Genomic DNA, 19641 nt, shown 5'->3' on the forward strand with positions numbered 1-19641 from the left:
GAATATACAGAGACTAAACTGAGGAGAAAATATACGCAAAATATCTGTGTAGAATAACTCAATGGGCACACAGCATTCCAAGATGCTCAACTCTAAAGGCACCAGCTTCAATTTGTGAAAAATAGATAAGGATTACTCAACAAATACATCAATACAGGCATTTCTTCAGCACTTACCTTACATTCCCCTCAGGCATCTGGAAGATATTTATCTTCCTACAACTCAAAATATATGAGCCATATAGAGTATGGCCAGATATGATCCCACAGGCTGAACTACTTCCTATTACTAATGAAGTGAAGCTGATGTACCTAATGAGTTTACTCCCATTTAACCTATCCTACAGTCATGCTTGAGGGTTCAGCCATGAATCTGTACAATGATGATGATGATCATTATGGGACACATTTCTTACCATTTACTATATTTTCTGCCTCAGTAGTTGGTAAGCTTACATGCCAGTCCCAAGGACCGTCATTACAGAATGCCTTTGCACTGACACCATTTCGAAGAAGCACAATACATAACAGCATGTGATCTGCTGTGAGTTGCTGAGAATGAGTTATACCACTTGGGGACAAAGTCTTGGGTCAGTAGCACACAAGAGTCTGTCGTCAATCTTAAAATATCCAGGTCTATGAACCATTTGTGCAAAATGACCACAATCAGAAATCATTTCTAGGCAATGTACACAAACCTATAGGGTGCTTTAGAATTCTTTTATTCAACAGTACACTACTAAAACATTACATGAATACATAAATACAAAGAAGTTTTTGTTTTTACACTGTATTGAAGCTTTACATATTCTTTATAAAAGAGATATAAAGATTATTACAAGTAATCCTAAAAATAAATGTGTAAAGAAAACAAACTCCAGAGCTTTGGCACCCCACAACCATTGCTAACATTGTATGCCAGACACTGTTAGATTTCTTTTGCTGAACACATAGTACATATACATATAATGAGACTATAATGCAACTTTTATTATGCTTCTTTACTTAATTTAAATCAAAGAATATTTTCATGTTTTATATAAGTAAAAATAATATAACAAATTGCTACAATGTAATTTGTTAACCAGTCCTCTATTTTCAGTGTTTATTTCCATTTTTCCTAGTCTACAAGTTATTATAGCTAATGATCATACAGAATACATATTAATTTCCTCTTTTAAAGTAGATTTGCAGAAGTGGAATCATGGCACTGATATTTTAAGGCAACTCTGTATAACCCAAGTTGCAGATAACTGCTTTTAAAGGTCGGAATACCTTGTCTTTAATCACTTGATAAAATCTACTATCAAGAATTTGATTTCATAATTCAGTGTATATTTACAGAGGGCTAGTATAATGTATCTAATGTTATTTTAAGTTCAGAAGTTCAGATTTGCTATTAATGTGACTGGATTTCCTCTTTTAAACACGGAAATATATTTATTCTTTCTTGTGTAACCTTCTTCCATGAAAAGGTCCTGCCATATGTCATATTCCCTGAGAACTTCATTGCTTAGAAAACAATCAGTTTGATACAATAATCAATAAAAAATATGGTCACTGAAAAATGAATTTACCCTTTACTAGTTAATGCTTATTCATTTTATTCAAACATACTGATCCACAAAATGTTCTCTAAGAAATTCTTACTAAAGAATGCTACTGAACACTCTTATGTAACAATGAGTCAGTAGGGAAGATATGTTGTGAACCAGAATATTAGGCCTTCTGAAATCATAAAAATGTCCAAATCAGTGAAATTTGCTCTATGTATATACACACACACACACACACACACACACACACACACACACACACAGAGTGAAATCTATATAGCTATATCATGAATTGTTTCTATAAACATATTTCCCTAGGATCAGAAAAGTTTTAGTTTAAATACTTGGTCAAGCACTTAAGCGTTGATAACATGTCACTTTTTTTTAACTAAAATTTTTTAATCTATAGAGTTAAACCACCACCAACACAACATAATCATGAAGATTATAAAATGAACACTACATGGAACATGTAAAACTGTACAAAAATATACCTATTTTATTTATTCACAGAAAAAGGTTTAACCAATAGTAGAAAATGGAATCACAATAGATATTAAATTCACTTTTGTGGCATATATAAGAATTAAAAAAAAATCAAGAGTCAGCTTTATTATGTACTAAAAGGGGTAGCTTATCTTGTTCCCAATGAGAAAGTAGATATTAAATAAAATTAAACTGTTAATTCTTTAATAAGTGACTTCAGATATGAACATTTCCAATCACTGCAGAAATGGTCTGACCATTACTGGTTTATATTTCATCTGTAAGTGTGGGATCATCATCTGTGACTCCTTCTATTCCCCTTCTCTTGGGCACACAGTACCAAGTCCGTGATTCCACCCCACTTCAGAGGTTGGAGGAGTCACTCAGTGCCAGGAAGGGCCATGAACTCTCTTAGCTACAAGGAGTAACAGAAAGACAGGTAGACCACCCCAACACACCAAAACTTGAATACAAGAAGACAGATATTCTCTTGCTAGTATTTGGAATTGTGAGACTGGACCTGCTGCAACTCTCTATAAAATGGAGAGTAGAGACTATCATACTGGGCAGGAAAGAAGAGGAAGGAAGTAGAACTCAAAGACAGGGGAAGGGGGAAGAAGGGAGAGAGAAGCTCACCTTCAGTTTCTAAGATCATCTGTGTCTTAATAATGTCAATACCTTACATTCTCCCGAGCCCCATATGTGCCTATGAGTTCTTTTCATCTCGCTCAGCTTGGCTAGAACCAGGAGTCAAAAAACACAAGGCTACTATAGTCCTCTAGTTTTGTTAAGTTACCAGCAGAGTTCCCTGGAGACATTAGCTCTTAATGAGTGCTCAAGTCAGCTCATTTACAGGAGATGGAACTTTTCAGAATCCCACTAGTGGCTTTTAAACCCAAGATTTTGATGGCTGGTTTGTTTTTGAGTAGCATTAGTTTCTTGATTACTAATTTGGATTCTCTCACAGAACACATTCATGTTCTGAAGCTTTTAAAAAAATAAGACAAAAATCTTTTAGCCCCTATGGACTACTAAAAATTGATTAGCCAAAAATACTTTGCCTAGCATCTGAAAGAGAGAGACATCTGTTGGGGACTCGGTTTGGCATGTTACAACAGTGAATCTTGGAAGGAAAAAAGAAATGAATTGCTTGGCATACAACAGGACAGGAAAAGGCCACTCGGGACAACTAAATACAGACAGCATGAGAAAGAAGCTTCCCACACAGGAGCTATCAACTAACAATTTCCAGTGAAGGAGGATCCAGAGGGAAACCTGGTCCAGGTATAAAAGCAACCCAGGAACTTCTGTGGGAAACCAAGGAGGTCTCAGAGCTATTCTCTAAAATGGAAGGACATTTGAAAGTAAAAAGGGATAATTAACACTAAGCGTGCCAAGGTCAGATAAACCAGATCAGTATGGGAAATAAAAAGAGAAAGGATTAGGGAGGAAATAGAAGAGGGCATGGTCGCAGACTCAAATGATCATTAGTCAAGAGAAATTTGCTTTTCAAGAAGCACATAAGAACCAGATTGATTATTTTCAATGTATATCAGGTCATGTCACTTCCTAAAATATGCCAGAGGAGTCACACTGAGTTTTGAATAAACTTGAACACCTTAGTACATCCCTTTATGATCTGACCCTACCATTATTGAGGCCACTCTTGCCTCTTCTGGCTTTCTTTTATTTCCTCAAACATTTTCTCATCCCCAGCCTTTCTGAAACTACTTGCTCTGCAAAGACAAGTGATTTTCCTATCACAAACAAAAATCAACAAACAAAAAACCCAAAGGTTGGTAGTTTTATAGTGAAGTATGAAGGGCAATTCTTCTACATAATGATATTGTAACTATTGATGCTTGGGGGGAAAATGTCTATCAATACATGTTACACTGTCCTTGTTTTATCTCTTGATTAATTGGCCACTTTATAACATAATAACCTTCCTTGTGCCTTTTAATAGTTTTCAACTTAAAGTCTCTTTTGTCTGATATTAAGTATAGCCACCCTTGCTCTCATTTTCCAGGAATAGACCTGCACAATTAATCTATGTATGACCTGAAGATTTCAAAATGCTTAATGAAAAGATTTTAAATATCCTCATCCACCACATGCATAAATATGTGAGGTGATGAATTTGTTAATTGGTTTCATTTGATCATCCTGCATTGTAAACATAAAAAAAATCACACTGTTATCCATAAATATATGCAATTATTATTTGTAAACTAAAATGTAAAAATAATTAACATTTGCTCTTTGCTCCTGAGAGGTATCTCAAAGCCCTTGGGATGTTGTTCCTGACAAGATTGCATTTGATTACCTGGGGCCTTAGGCCAGACCAGATAGTTCAAGAACATAATTTATAATGGGAGCTTTGGGTCAGGTGGTATCAACTTGAATGTCCAGAGTGAGGAAAGACTAAAAGTCAGTGAACTTGGTCACCCAGATCTATTGTGACCAAGTTCCAGCTGTATGTATATACAAGGCTGTATAACCAATGTGATCCTGCAATCTGTACACATGGAAAAATGAGAATTCATACCCTATTTGAATCAAAAGTATGATATGACAAGATCATTGTATTGTCTTGTGCAACTAATAGAAAAAATAACAAAAATAAAAATAAATAAAACAAAACAACAACAACAACAACAACAAAAAGACCTCTAATATTTGAGTAAGTTTCCTTGGTTGGCAGTACTCATGCATAATGTGATACGTTGTTGCTGAATAAAACCATGTCATAGAAATAATTTTATAGTTTGAAATGCTGAAACAGGGTTATATAGTAAAGAACTAACTTTTTAGGTACTGTCTATGTCAAAAACATCTACATGGAAAAGCTCTGTTCTGAGAACTCTCCTAAGCTCTGTCCCTTGGTCTCTTCTCTTGGATAACTTATTTTTTTCTTTTTTTCAGTTCTCTGGTTTGAATCCAGGCCCTTGCACATGCTAGCCAAGTGCTCTACTTCCATGTTACATCTCCAGGCTTCCTGAATGATTTTATTCTGTATCTGTTGCTGTAACAAGTATTCCTTTGTTGTAACAAAATGTTACCACATGCATAAATATTGTGGTAACATAATTAAATAATGAAATCAGCTTTCAGTCATTTCTGTAAATTCTACTAGATATTATGGTCTTGGGAATCCCTGAACTTTGTAAGGACAATTGTTTTCACTTTGCTATGAACAGCAAAGAAATTAGTTATGGTTTGGATGTGAGGTGTCCCTCAAAAGCTCACATGTTAGACAAAGCAGAAAGTTCCTGGGAGAAATGATTGGGTTGTAAGAGTTGTAACCCAATCAGTGATTTGATCCTCTGATAGGGATTAACTGAGTGGTAACTGAAATGGTAGGATGTGGCTGGAGTTGGTGAGAATTTTGGTGCGGCTTTGGGATAAATATTTGTATCTGGCAAGTGGAGAATTCTTTCTCTGCTTCATGAACACCATGATATGAGCTGCTTCCCTCTGCCACACATTCCGCCATGATGTTCAGCCTCATCTCCAGCCTCCAGAAATGGAGCCAGCCTTCCATGGCATACTAAGACCTCTGAAACTGAAAACCCTCAAATAAACTTTTTCTCCTCTACAGTTATGCTGATTGGGTGTGTTAGGCACAGCAGTGAAAACGCTGACTAAAACATCTACAGAAACTTTAGTGGCTTCTCTCTTTAAAGCACAGTTTCTAAAACACCCACAAAACTCCTTCACTTCCAAGTAGTGCACTAATACCAAATAAAGACCTCAAGTCCAGAGCACATAGCTATGCGAAATATTATTACCAGTGAACAAGCATGGAGAGTCTAAAACTATAAGCCAATGAGAACATCCTCTACATGGCCAGCCTTCATTCTGCATAGACTTAAAATAAACCATTCAATTCACTGATCAGAATGACACTGGGAGTTTTACCAAATTGGCATCACTGTTCTAAGTGCCGGCTTTAGAACAATGCCTACAGTAAGAAGCCAATCTACCACTCAGTTAACCCCTATGTAAGGCAGACATAATTCAATATTAAAACAGAATGGAGTCGTTTCTGTAATCAAAATGGAAACATTTAGAACTCTTACCTGTGCCACAGGGTCTTGGGGATTTGTGTAAGACATGCTGGCATGAGTGATTAACATCTATTTTTATTGTAGACCAAAATTACTGTGTAAGTAGACACATTGTGTTCGAACCCACAATCATTTAATAATATTTAGGAGTAATTTACTCTACCTGCTCCAACCTCAGCCAAAATATAATGTAACTATATCCCTTCGTAATTCTGCTTGTCCAAACAACTGAGATGGATCTTTCTCTTACACTCACGCCTTCCTTCACATGACTGCTTTCTCATGTCCCGCCATTGAGAATTCTTTCCTTACTGCCTATCCAAATTGTACCGCCTTCCATCCACATGGGTATTCTTTCCAAAACACTTCTTGTTTCTTCTTACAACACATTTCATAACTTACTTTTCTGCATTTTTTTATTTAGTTTTAATAATATCTATATTTTAAATTTCTTGAGGGGGATATCATACTTTTTCAACTTACATTATATCATCAGCAATAAGCACTGTGCCTGGTCTCTACTACCAAGTTATAATGGGACACATTTTTAAAATGTTTCAGTGGAACATTCTGAGCAGGTGAGAATGCTCTATGTGGATTCAATTTACCATTAATAAATGACACATTCCATCTATGCTTTCTCTGTGGGATTTCAAGTATTATAAGCATTATGAATACCAATTAGACCAGGGCTTAAGACCAAAGATTCTCCCAGTGAACCCGAAACTTCTAGTGAACAGACTGAGAAAACACAGGAAAGCAAGTAGACCAACTAGTCAATGGAATATCCACTCCTTAGGAAGAACCAATCTAACAACAAGAGAGAGAGAAGGATTTAAATAATTGAGACAGGTGTTTTAGTGTGCAAGAGAGACTTTGGTTCTCTAGATATATTACCTAAATTAAAACATATGGAAGGAAATCATTACCCCTAAGATCACTGTAAAGATTATACAAGATAACATAAATAGCAGGTTGAAGACAACAGTTAGTGTGTAATATTCTTGATAAATATTGCTTATCTTCACCTCTATTGCATCTATCGAATATTAATAAGATCCAATACCTCCTGGAGATTTTCTTACTGCTAGACACTATAATAGGCACTTATATGTGTTAATCTATTTGACCTTAACAGTTCTGTGAGGCTATTGCACTTTATTATCCACATTTTACAGATGAGGGAACTGATGTATATTGAAATTGAGTCATTTGCCTAATGCCACAGTTTGTTAAGGGAGTGTGGGGATTCAGCCAAGCAGCCCAGCTCCAGGGTCTGTGCTCTGAACCAACATACTCTGCTGTGTTTCTAACAAGTATGTCAACAAGTATTTATTAAACACCTATTATGTGCCAGGAATTAATCACTATTGTATTGAACCCTTGTTAAAGAGAATATGTATTCTCACTCCAATTTTGAATCTGAGATGCACAAAAATTCATGTGACCCAAGAATGCTTAATTCATAAGCCACAAAATTGTACTTTGAATAAATTTCTGTTGAACTTTAAAGAGTATTTTGTTTCTTTAAAGAACTTCACTGAATCCTTCTTACATCAAATCCCTTACAGACAACAAACACAAAAATACCTCTATATAGTTTACATATCCACATACATTCCCATGTACACAAGGAAAGGAAACATTTTCACTGAATGTATTCCTTTATAGCTATTTATGCTAAGTTTAAATTGTGATTAATATTATTTATGTTTTGCCTAAAAATACCCATCCTTATGCCCATTCAGCTATAACTAATATTTAAAAATGGGGCGAATAAATCTTTAGCATTACTATATTTTTGTAATTACCTTTTTTAAAAAAATGACAAAACTTATGAAACCATAGTGTTAATTATTTATTAAATTTTTGTTGATTATTTTACATAAGCAATGATAAAAGAATCATACATAAATTGGCTTTTTTTTTTCCTTTTCAGTACTTGGGATTGTTCACAGGGGTGATTTACACTGAGCCACATCTCCAATCTTTTCTTATTTTTTTTTTAATTTTAAGACAGGATCTCACCAAATGTCTGAGGTAAGCTTCAAACTTGCAATTCTCATGCCTCAGCTTCCAAAGTTGCTGGGATTATAAAGATATGATATGGCACCCAGTTAGGATTAAACAATTTGGCAAAACATAAGATACTGGCAATATTTCCATAGAGGTGGCAAATATATTCAATTCCAAATGATTGACCCTAAGTGCTAGATGTTAGTTATTTTTGTTTTAATTGGTTATTCATTAATAATAATGCTTTTAATTATAAATATAATACGAAAATATTTAGAACTATTTAGAGAGAAAACACTAATAAATTAATCATCTTAAAATGACTCATTAGACTTTGTTTTTGTTTGTTTGTTTGTTTGTTTTTGTTACTTGGGATTTATCCAGGTGTGCTTTAACATCCCCAGCATATTTAATTTTGAGACAGAGTCTCCCTAAGTTATTTAGAGCCTGGCTAAATCGCACAGCCTGGCCTTGAACTTGTGATGTTCCCGTCTCGGTCTCACAATTTGCAGAGATTTTGGGTGTTTTTGAAAATATCAAATCAGTCTTTTTGAAAGTATGTCCTTTCAGTCCTTTTAAAAATCAAAATTGAGGGACTAGGGATATAGCTCATTTGGTAGGTGCTTACCTCTCATGCACAAGGCCCTGGATTCAATCCATAGCATTCAATAAATAAATAGATAAATAAATAAATAAATATTATTTATGCCACAAATATTAGTGCACCTAGGAACATAAGGCAGATTCAACTCAAGTTAAAAACTCAGACTGGGTGACAACAAGACTAGTTAATTTCAACATAGTTCTCTCACCAATAAATAGATCATAGACATAAAATCACTAGAGAATCATCAGACCTAAAAGAAAAAAAAATGTAAATAAATGTACTTAACAGACACCAGTAGAATATTTTATCCAACAATATCCAAATACACTTTCATCTCAGTTGCTCAAGAAACCTTCTCCAAAGTAAAGCATATTTTAGGCCCCAAAGAAACTCTTAGGAAGTATAAAATAAATTGATAGAATTCCTTGCATCTTATCAGATCATAATGAAATTATATTAGATATCCACACCAAAAAATCCCTACAGAAATTATATAAACATATTAGGATTGAGTAATACACTTTTGAATGATAAATGGATGATAGACAAATTCAGGGGAAAAATTAAAAATTCTTAGACTCAAATAAGAATAGTGATATAATATGCTATTACTTCTGAAACAACATGAAAGCAGTTGTGAGAGGAAAATTCATAGTTTGGGTGCCAACATAAGGAAACAGAAAAGATTCCAGTTAAGCAATAATGATGTATCTCAATATCTTGAGAAATAAGAATAAACAATTCCAAAACCAGTAGAAGGAAGAAAATAATAAGATCAGAGCTGAAATCCATGAAGTTGAAAATAAAAAGTACAATGATAAATAAAGACATGTTCTTGGAAAAGATCCACAAGATTGATAAGCCTTTAGCAAAACTAACCAAAAGAAAAATAGAAAAGAACCAAATTAATGAAATAGAAAAGGAGAAATCACCACAGACCTCAGAAATCCATAGGATCATTAGAAAATATTTTGAAAAATTAAACTCCAATAAATTAGAAAATGTAGAAGAAATAATACATTTCTAGATATATATGACTTTCCAAAAGTGAATTGAGAAGACACAGAAAATCTAAACAGACTTGTAACTAGCAATGAGATAGAAGCATTAATAAAAAGTCTTCCAATTTAATTATTGACTAAAAAGAGATATAAAAATAATATGATATAATATTGGGAATAAGAAAATTGGTTCTGTGTAGTTCCTTCAATATTGAAGCCTTTAGGTAGAAGCTAATCCTAATTTCTTTTATTTTAGTTTAATTTTTTTTAAAAAATTTAATTAGGTATATATGACAGCAAAATGCACTTTGATTCATTGTGCACAACTGCAACACACCTTTACATTGTTATGGTTGTACATGATGCAGCATTGCACCATATGTGCAGTTATAGTTATACATGTACCTAGGGTAATGATGTCCATTTAATTACACCATCTTTCCTACCCCCTTGCCCCGTCTCCACCCCTCTCCCCCCTTTGCCCCATCAAAGCAATTCTTAACCAAAAGAATAATGATGGAGACACCCCAGTATCTGACTTCAAATTATGCTACAGAGCTATAGAAATTAAAACTGTATGGTACTGGCATAAAAACAGACACATAGATCAATGGTATAGAACAGAAGACACAGAGATAAATCTACACAAGGACAGTCATCTTATTTTTGGCAGAGGTGCAAAAAACACACTATATAAAAAGACAGCTTTTTGAACAAACATTGCTGGAATAATTGGTTATTCATATGTACAAGAATGTGACTAGATCCTTATCTTTCCTTCTGCACAAAGTCAATTCGAATTGGATCAAAGATCTAATGTAGGTTAACACTGCATATAGGCATACATAATGACTTTCTCAATAGGACCCCTAAACTTCAGGAAATAATGTCAAGGTTAGATGGCATCAAATTAAGGAGATTCTGTACAGAAAAGGAAGCAATAAGAATGTGAAGAGAGACCCTACAGAATGACAGAAGATTTTTGCTAGCTATACTTCTGCCAGAGGATTAACATCCAGAATATATAAAAGAACTACACACACACACACACACACACACACACACACACAAATAGCACAATAAATGAGGAAGTAAACTAACACATTTCTCAAAAGAAGAAATACAAATGACCAAGAAAATTTAAATAAATGTTCAATATTTTTAGCAATAAGGGAATTTCATCTCACTCCAGTTAAAATACCAAACATCAGGAATATAAACAGTAATAAATGCTGGCAATTATATGGAGAAAGGGAACATTTTTACACTTTTAGTGGGGTTATAAATTAGTATAACCACTAAGAAATAAGTATGGAGATTCTAAAAATGGAACCACCATATGACCCAGCTCTACTATTCCTCAGCATGAATCTTAAAGAATTAAAGCCATCCTACCAGAGTGAACATACATACCTATGTTTTTAGTAGCATAATTCACAATAGTAAAAGTATGCAGCCAGCCTAGGTGTCCACCAACAGGTACATAGATAAAGAAAATGTGGTACATATACACAATAAAGTTTTATTCAGATGTAAAGAAGAATAAAACTATGTGAATTGCAGGAAAATGGATGGAACTTGAGAACACTATGTAAAGTAAAATAAGCCAAATTCAGAAAATGAAGTCCATGTGCTTTATCTCATAGGTGGGAATTAGAGAAGAAAATGAAAATGAAAGGTGCGGAGGATCTCATGAAAACTGAAGAAAGGTCAGCATAATAGAGGAAAAGTATGGGTTGTGGAGAGAAAGGGGAACTACTGGGGTATGATATTTGCCAAATTATGTTATTATAATATGTGCATATGTGAATATGTAACAAAAATATCAAAACATTATATTAAACTATAATGTACCAATAAAAATATAGAAAAAGAAATAAATTAAAATCTAATCCATTAAATACTAATTTTTCAATTCTGCAAATACTTCAGCAACATGGTATATTAAAATATATTAATATCTGTTGCTGAATTTAAGTTTTTATAGGGAGGGGTTCCAAATCGAGGATGATGGGAAAAATGGATTAATTATATCATGTTATGAATATAACATTCTAAAGATCATGGTAGGATTTCATTAAGTGTTATAATTATCTAATCTATTAAGAAATGGTTAATAAGTTGCAATCTTTTGTTGTTTTGATGAAATAAAAATCTTAAATAAACATTTTGATAAATACAGCTGGGACTATATTCTTAGGATAGCCTTTGAGAATGTGATATACTCCATGTTTGTATAAATGTTAAAATATACTGGGTTGTCATGTATAATTAAAAAGAACTAATTAAATATTAAAAATTAAAATTAAAAATAAATGGAATCACTGAACCAAAGAGTATGGAAATATTTTTGTGGATTTTGGTATCTTGTTCTTAAAAAACAATACTCCACTTTAACCTACAAAACAGATTGACCTTTTGGACACTTTTCTGATAAAGGAAAATGCAGAAAACATATTCAGTAACTGCAAAAATAATCTGCTTTTTCTTGGCACAGAGAATACGTAGGGTTATTACTAAACCTATAGAGGTTTTCACAGAATATTATGTATGGCGGTGTGGCCTTGAATAAGAAATTTGTTATGCAGTTACAGACTCATTTCTCCATAGAAAATTATGTCATAGCTAGGTTTCAGGTCAGCTGTAAAACCTTGTTAGTTGATAAAGTAGCTGAACTATGTTGGCAACAATGCAACAGAATGTTCTACCCCACAGTCTCAGAGATTCTCTTGCAAGCTAATGCTCAGGTAGTGAACATATCTTTTTACCAAATGATGGAGTAACAATGATTCATATTTTCTAGACTTTTCTCTAGCCAGGACATAAGAAAATGAGTAAGTAGAGAAAAAGAGTGCCAAACATAGTAAGGAAATAATTTTTAAGAGTCCTCGAATTCAAATTATTTTTTGAGATGCTGGGTTAACTAATAATTTTTATTTTTAACTAGAGAGTGCTTTTGGTATGACAGTGCAATCTTCTCATTTAATGATGAGAAAGCTAATAACAGCCTTGGTGGGCCATGAGATCTAGGCAGTGCAAGTGACCTGGGATATGTACTCAAGTGAGCTTCTGCAATACTGGCTAAAGGGTGATGGCAGTGAGAGACTGGAAAATTGAAGCAGCATATCAATAGTCCAGCCCAGCAGATTAAGATGACAAAAACTAGAGATTGCCTGAGAACTGGGAAACTCAACAAAATCAGTTTAGAAAACCAGGGAGGAAAGAGTGTGCACAGTAAGCGCACCCGAAAATGATATTTTGAGAATTTTACTTTCCTTTCCTTATGTCTTTCATCTCCTGTGTTCTTCTTGCATGGTGCCTTCTCTGCACACCACTACCTCAGGGGAAACAGAGGACGTGATAAGCATTAGTTCAGTTGGAGAATCAGTCTAAGTAGAGTTCCATTCTTCTGGACTTTGTTTTTCACATCTGAAAACTTAGAGGATAATTGAAAGTGTTTGCTAATGAGTAAAAGGAATTAAGAAAGTAGTAGAAAACACACAGAAGAAATACTAAGGAAGAAAATGTCACACCTAGGCTGAAGTGTTTCAATTGGTATTAAGAGTGGGAGGAGGACTCAAAGTCATAAGGTATCCGGAATCCTCTGGAGGCCATAATTACTGAGGATGTCCAAGGGGTCATGAGGCCTAGACAAATTTGCATGTCAGTAGTGAATAGTCCAGTTTCCAAGTCTGATTCCTGAATCTTCAGTCTATGCAGAATAAATCATGGGTGTTTTAGTATCTGCATGGCCATATGAACATTGTCTATATTTCTTTCTCCTGGCATGCCCTGGCAATTATGAAAGATGTAAATCCTATGATTATGTCACAACACAGCAGGAATAGGTGACAGATCAAACCCGACCCATGGCCTGAGTTAATATTTTTACAGCTGGTGGAAAAACAAATTTAGAATGCAAATTAAGTGAACTAGAAAAAGTAAAATTTAACACTCCTGATATTGAGACTAAGATTCATACCTAAACTATAAGCTTATCTTGCTTAGAAGAAATTCATTTATAAATGTCTAACCTGTACTTCTTTACCATAACACCTTTCTGAAAAGATAGATTTTTTAAAAATTCATTTTTATTCTAAATGCAAATTTGACCATGACATATGCTTAACCATTTGATCACACCTAATACACTTCCTTGTCCTGAGAGTGGAGCCCCAAAGTCCAAATGGTTCTTCCTGACTTCTCTACATCAATTTAAAGGTCATTTGTCCTTGTGTTGCCCTTCTTTACTCGTTGTATGGCAGGGATGCCCAGTCTGGCAAGCCCACAGACACACTGCACATTCCTGAAAGCACACACTATTCTTTGCATTGAGTGCCCTTCATTTACCTGTAACACATCAGGACCATACCTTCCCCTGCCTACCATGGCTCTCTTCATCTTTCAGGGTTTGGTTTAGAACTCAATTTTCCCATGAGCTTTGCCTAAATTCCTAAGAGAAGATAGTATGACCCTCCTCTGGTGTCCCTGTTTCACTTGCCTCTTATTTCTACAGTGGTCCCAAGCATAATGCTCAGTGGAGAATAGGATCAGTAAATATTTAACAAATATATTAACAATTCTTCCAAACTAGCAATGTAACCTTACATTCAAGATTCATTATCTCTAAGGCATTACAGAATGACACTCTGTGATATAATTTTAAATATAGAAAAAAATGGAATATCAAAACTGCAAGGGACCTGCATCCTATGACTTTCTGCACCCCAATCTTCCCTTAAGTCCCTTTCAAAGAAGTATTTTTAAAATTTGTGTATAAGTATCATGATGGTGTTATCATCAAAGAATAAAGGAAGGGAGGGAGAGGTAAACAGAAGGGAGGAAAAAGAGAAAATTAGAATGGAGAAAGGGATTTTAAGTTCCTATGGTTAAAAATGGCAGACTTTGCTTGAGGCTTCACAGCCTAGATTTAGGACTGACCACTAATCCAGTGCTTCTCCATGTAGGTTCATGCATGGCATATAGACACCTCTGGGGATTAGTCAATCACCTGTGAGAAGAGGCTTCTTGGCAATATTATTCCACCATTTTTCATTACATGTTGTTTTAGATTCACAACACTCCTGTCACAGGAATGCAGGCAATTAAATATTTTCCACATGAGTCATTCTTTCTCCGGGCAGAAGCTAGATTGTTTAATAATGCTGCAGAGCAAAAAAATAAAAAAAAAAATAAAACAGCCACACAGAATTTTGTTTTTCATGATAAATTAGATATTTGGTGATTTAGATTAAACTTGCAGTGACAAATAAACTGCCACAATGTCCCCAGACATATACTCTATATGGTGTGTATGTCAGATTCTTTTCAGTAAGTTTTCAAAATGACTCTCGAATATGTAACGACATCATTCCAGATTAAATGACAGTTTTGAGCACGTGAAAACCCTAAACAGCATTTATAGAAGTTAGAGACACTAATATAAAAGAATGAATAACCACGCTATGCTTAATTTGCAGTTCTTTTTCATTTCCCTGCAGACAGCTCTGTGTCTCCTTGCTGTTTAGGAACTTGTTTTACAACACCATCATGAGCATTTCTGCCTCCATCTGTGCAGGTACAATCCATTTTGTCTGCTATTGAGTCATTCATTGCCATTACCCAGATTTACATTGCAGGGAGAGACCAGTTGGTCTGAGTCCTTTGTAATGAAGGTGTACTGCTATAATCTGGGGCTGTTCTTTACATGCCTACACTCAACAGCTTCACATTTTGTCAGTGGCCACAAAGTTGATAGAGTAACATAAAGAAAAAATCTCTTGTCAGATACATGGCACAATATAAAATTGTTTTTCCAACTGTTTGACTCCATGTGTAGGTTGAGGAAATGGGATTCGGATATGACAGACTAGTGAACATAGTATTTATGCTACATATATTTATGTTGAGGCAACACTTAGGAAAAGTGCAAATACAAATCAAAAAGATGCTTTAAAATTACAAAGGCAGGAGGAGGACCTGGCAGCATGACTAGTTTTCATGAAGGAAGAAATGCATCATTCTTAAGATGCATTTATGAACATCCTTTTTTCCTCCAGTCTAGCAGTCTGTTTTCTTTTGATGTATTGCATAGTCTGCTGTGTCCATCATTTTAAACATTCTTTTTACAGATTGAATTCTTTCCCTCTCCACTCCTGTCCATCTGTTTCAGTACTGAAGACAAATTTTCGTCCCAGACTAATCCAACTATTCACATTCTCCATTCAGTCACCAAAAAGAAGTGAATGAAAATTTATTCCATTAAGGCATGTACTAAACTTGTTACAGACATTATCTTAGGTAATATTCAAGGAAGTCGTTTGCCAATACTTGTGTACTTTTGCCTTTCTGTTCAGAACTGCCTAAGTTCCAGAATATTCCCTCTAGGTTGTCTCACAAGTCCCTCAAACGTAACATTCTTTTTTTTTTTTTTCAAACGTAACATTCTCTAGTAAAGAATGTGTTTCCTCCTATACCATCATTGTCTGAGTCAAGAAGCCAGGACTCATTCTAGTCTCCTTTCTCCCCCTCCTGTCTAACATCTAGTTACAAAGTTCTACTTACCACTCAGGTACTTCTCAAACTCAAACTATGATTAAGTCTCCATTTTCATCATTACTTGTTTAATTTAGACCCTAATTACTATTCTCATACATAATTATAATATCCTGCTATGCAGTTTATTTGCCTATAGTTGCCTCTTTCCCATCTTTTCTCTATACTGCTGCCAGACGACATTCCTAAAATATAATTATCAATCTGTCATTGCACTGCTTCACTGGGTTCTCCAAAGTCCTCAGTTCAAACTCCTTTGTAAAAACTATAACCCCAAATCTCTAGCCTCCTTGACAGCAGCTGCACAATAACTCTACCAACTCATAAGTAGTCATATCTAAATACAATTTTTGGTGTTAAAAATTTTATTTCCTCTGCTTAGAGACTTTTGTGAAGTATTAGCAGAAGTAAGATAGGGTATATATCATGAAGCAGAAAGGGAATAAAGGTTTAGGGTAGATCCACCATAATGCACTAACAGGCTGCAGAAATGAGGCTATATAAATCATTTCTGGGGGCTTCCGGGATGGGAATGGAACTCGTGGGACAGTAGAGGTTCTTCTGGATCAGTGAAGAGACTTGGGGAGAAGCATAGATTGAACTATTTAAAAATACCAGATCTTTTAATAAATAGCTAAACTTGGTTACTACAACTCATTCTCTTTATTTTTAAACAATTTTGGTCCACCATGACTTTCTACTCGTATTACATTGCTTTATGCTGATCATCATCACTGTCTTTCCACAGAACAGCATCCTTCAGCAAAACAGAACTCAAAGGCAGGTTGTCCAGATAGTGGCAGTAATTTGCAAATAGAGGAGCTAATGAGTCTTTTAGAAAGACCCTACAAATACTAATGGGAGCTAGGAGGATCCATCAGATAAATGCCTACTTTTGTGAATCTTCTTTAATTGACTTTGACTGACTAGTAGAATAATACCTTTGATGTCAAGGGCTATGTCTTCTATTCTGTCACAAGCTGTAAACAATTTCATGCTGAGTTTCATAAAAATGAAACTTTCTCTCCTAAAGTAGAAGGACTACTTACAATCACTAAAAACTTCAAATGCCTTTTGTTTGAGATATTTACATTTGGTTTTTCAGTACACAAGGTTCATAATTTAATAAGCCATGTATAAATTTGCTCTTTACAACAAAGCAAGAGATAAAAAGGTAAAACAATAAAGTATGCCAATAAAAGTTCAATTTATTTTGAATTCAATTTAAATTTTACAGCATGATATTTATATGTCTTAATCTAAAATTGGTTCAATTTCCCCATGCTTGTGCAAGGGGTGATTCAATTTCAGATTAATTCAGAATGCCTTGGTAATACAGCTATTGTCTATTGAGTAAATCCATCATGATAACAGTGCTGTCCATTTAAAGTGGAATGTTCTCTTTTCTGATATCTGAGGTTTGATGCTGGCTTTGATATTGCTTTAAAGTTATGCTATTGTTTTATAATTAATTTCTTTAAGAGAAATCATTTCAAAAATTCAAGACAATGATACTGAATATTCATCTATAGTTTTAATTTCAAAAATATCTCTTCAAGATTAAACACAAAAAATACAAAAAGAAGATTATGTATGTGTGACCTAAAATTCCCCGGATATAATTTCAGCTGTTGATATTAAGGAAAGAATTAATACATTATATGTGATAAAGTATTTTAATTTTTCAATTGTTCCACTAGCTTTACAATTATGAGGATATTATATTCAGTGTGAGAATCACAGTTTGACATTTAAAAAAAATTCTTACTAATGATCTCAAACATGAAACTGTCAAACCATCCTGTGCTTTAAAGGGCTGTTCAGGCAATGCCCTATTATATGACCTATTTTTTTTTCTGATTCCATTTTATGTCTTTCCTGTAGTTAAGATGCAGAAAAAGACCTAGATTGGGAGAGTAAGGAGAAGCAATTTAAAAGTCATGCAATATGATAAACCTAGATGGATACAGAAAATAGAGATCTTTTTTATATTTGCATGAAAATATGAATATTTAAAATCTTAAAATTTTCAGAGTGGCTGGTGGTCAAAATATGCATTGTGAGGAGATCATTCATAAGTATTTGCTAAAATGAAAAAAAGAACTGTACCTCAACCTATTTGTTTAGGTTGTTAATATATATATTCTAGAGTCACAGAAGGATTAAATATAATACACTTAAAAAACCCAAATCTGCATCATAGACATAAGTTCTGAAGAAAGATATTTCTTACTGTTAAGCTCATCTGATTACTCTTAATTCATTTTATTAGAAATTGAAATATTTTGCCCCAGTTAGAAGAAATATTTCAGAAATAAAATTTAACCTGACTTGTGCACGTGCGCACGCGCACACACACACACACACACACACACAATCTATTGTTATGTAAGAGAACAACTAAACTTCATTAGGAAAACAAATTAAGTGCTTATGTCTAGTAACTAATTAAAAGATACTAAATAGAATCATATTAGTGAAAAGTGAGCATCTTGTTCTAACAATAGTACAGGGGAGCAAGAATCTCAACATGAGAAATATTAATAATTAATTAATTATTAAATAATAATTAACACTTGGAAATTTCTCTTATGGTTCATTCCTTTTATTCACAAGTAAGTTTTCACAATCATTATCTGTTATCAAATTTCACATGCAAACTCATCATTATTAAATCAGTTCTCCACCATATAAAAAGAGTGTCATTGAAGACACCATGATGTTCAAAACTTTTTTTTTCTAATAAGTCATAGTCAGAACAAAAGTCCATATATGGGAAATTTAGAGGAAGATATCTTGAAATCACACTCTGGAGAAAAATCAGAGATATGAGAAGAGGAGACCACCCAAGGCATGATAGTGATGCTGATGGCAATACTCATGAGCCAAATGCATATAATAGTTTTGCTTAAATCATCTATTTAAACCATGAAAGGACCATCTGAAGAAGGTGCCACACACACCATGACCATCTAACAGATAGTGAAACTGAAGCCATGGAAGTTAAGCTCTTTGCAGAGGGTCATATGGAACCACACCAGATTGGAATAATATTGAGTTCTCCAGTGCTTGAAGATCTGGAATTTCCTGTCTGATGTGATTTTCTTAATCTGTGAAACAGTGATGATAATTTCATGAAAGATTATTAAGGGTGTTAATAAAATAATGGTCATGTGGTAAATGCTATGATTTCCACTATTATGGTTATCATTATTTTATAAGGAGTCAGTCACAATTTAAACACATTGTATTAACCAGCTCACACAGGTATAACATAACAGAATGCCAGGGAGGGAGTGACTTAAACAAGAGAAGGTTATTTTAGTTCCAGCGACTCTAAGTGAGAAGAAA

The sequence above is a fragment of the Urocitellus parryii genome, chromosome 4, assembly GCF_045843805.1.
Source record: "Urocitellus parryii isolate mUroPar1 chromosome 4, mUroPar1.hap1, whole genome shotgun sequence".
NCBI lineage: Eukaryota > Metazoa > Chordata > Mammalia > Rodentia > Sciuridae > Urocitellus > Urocitellus parryii.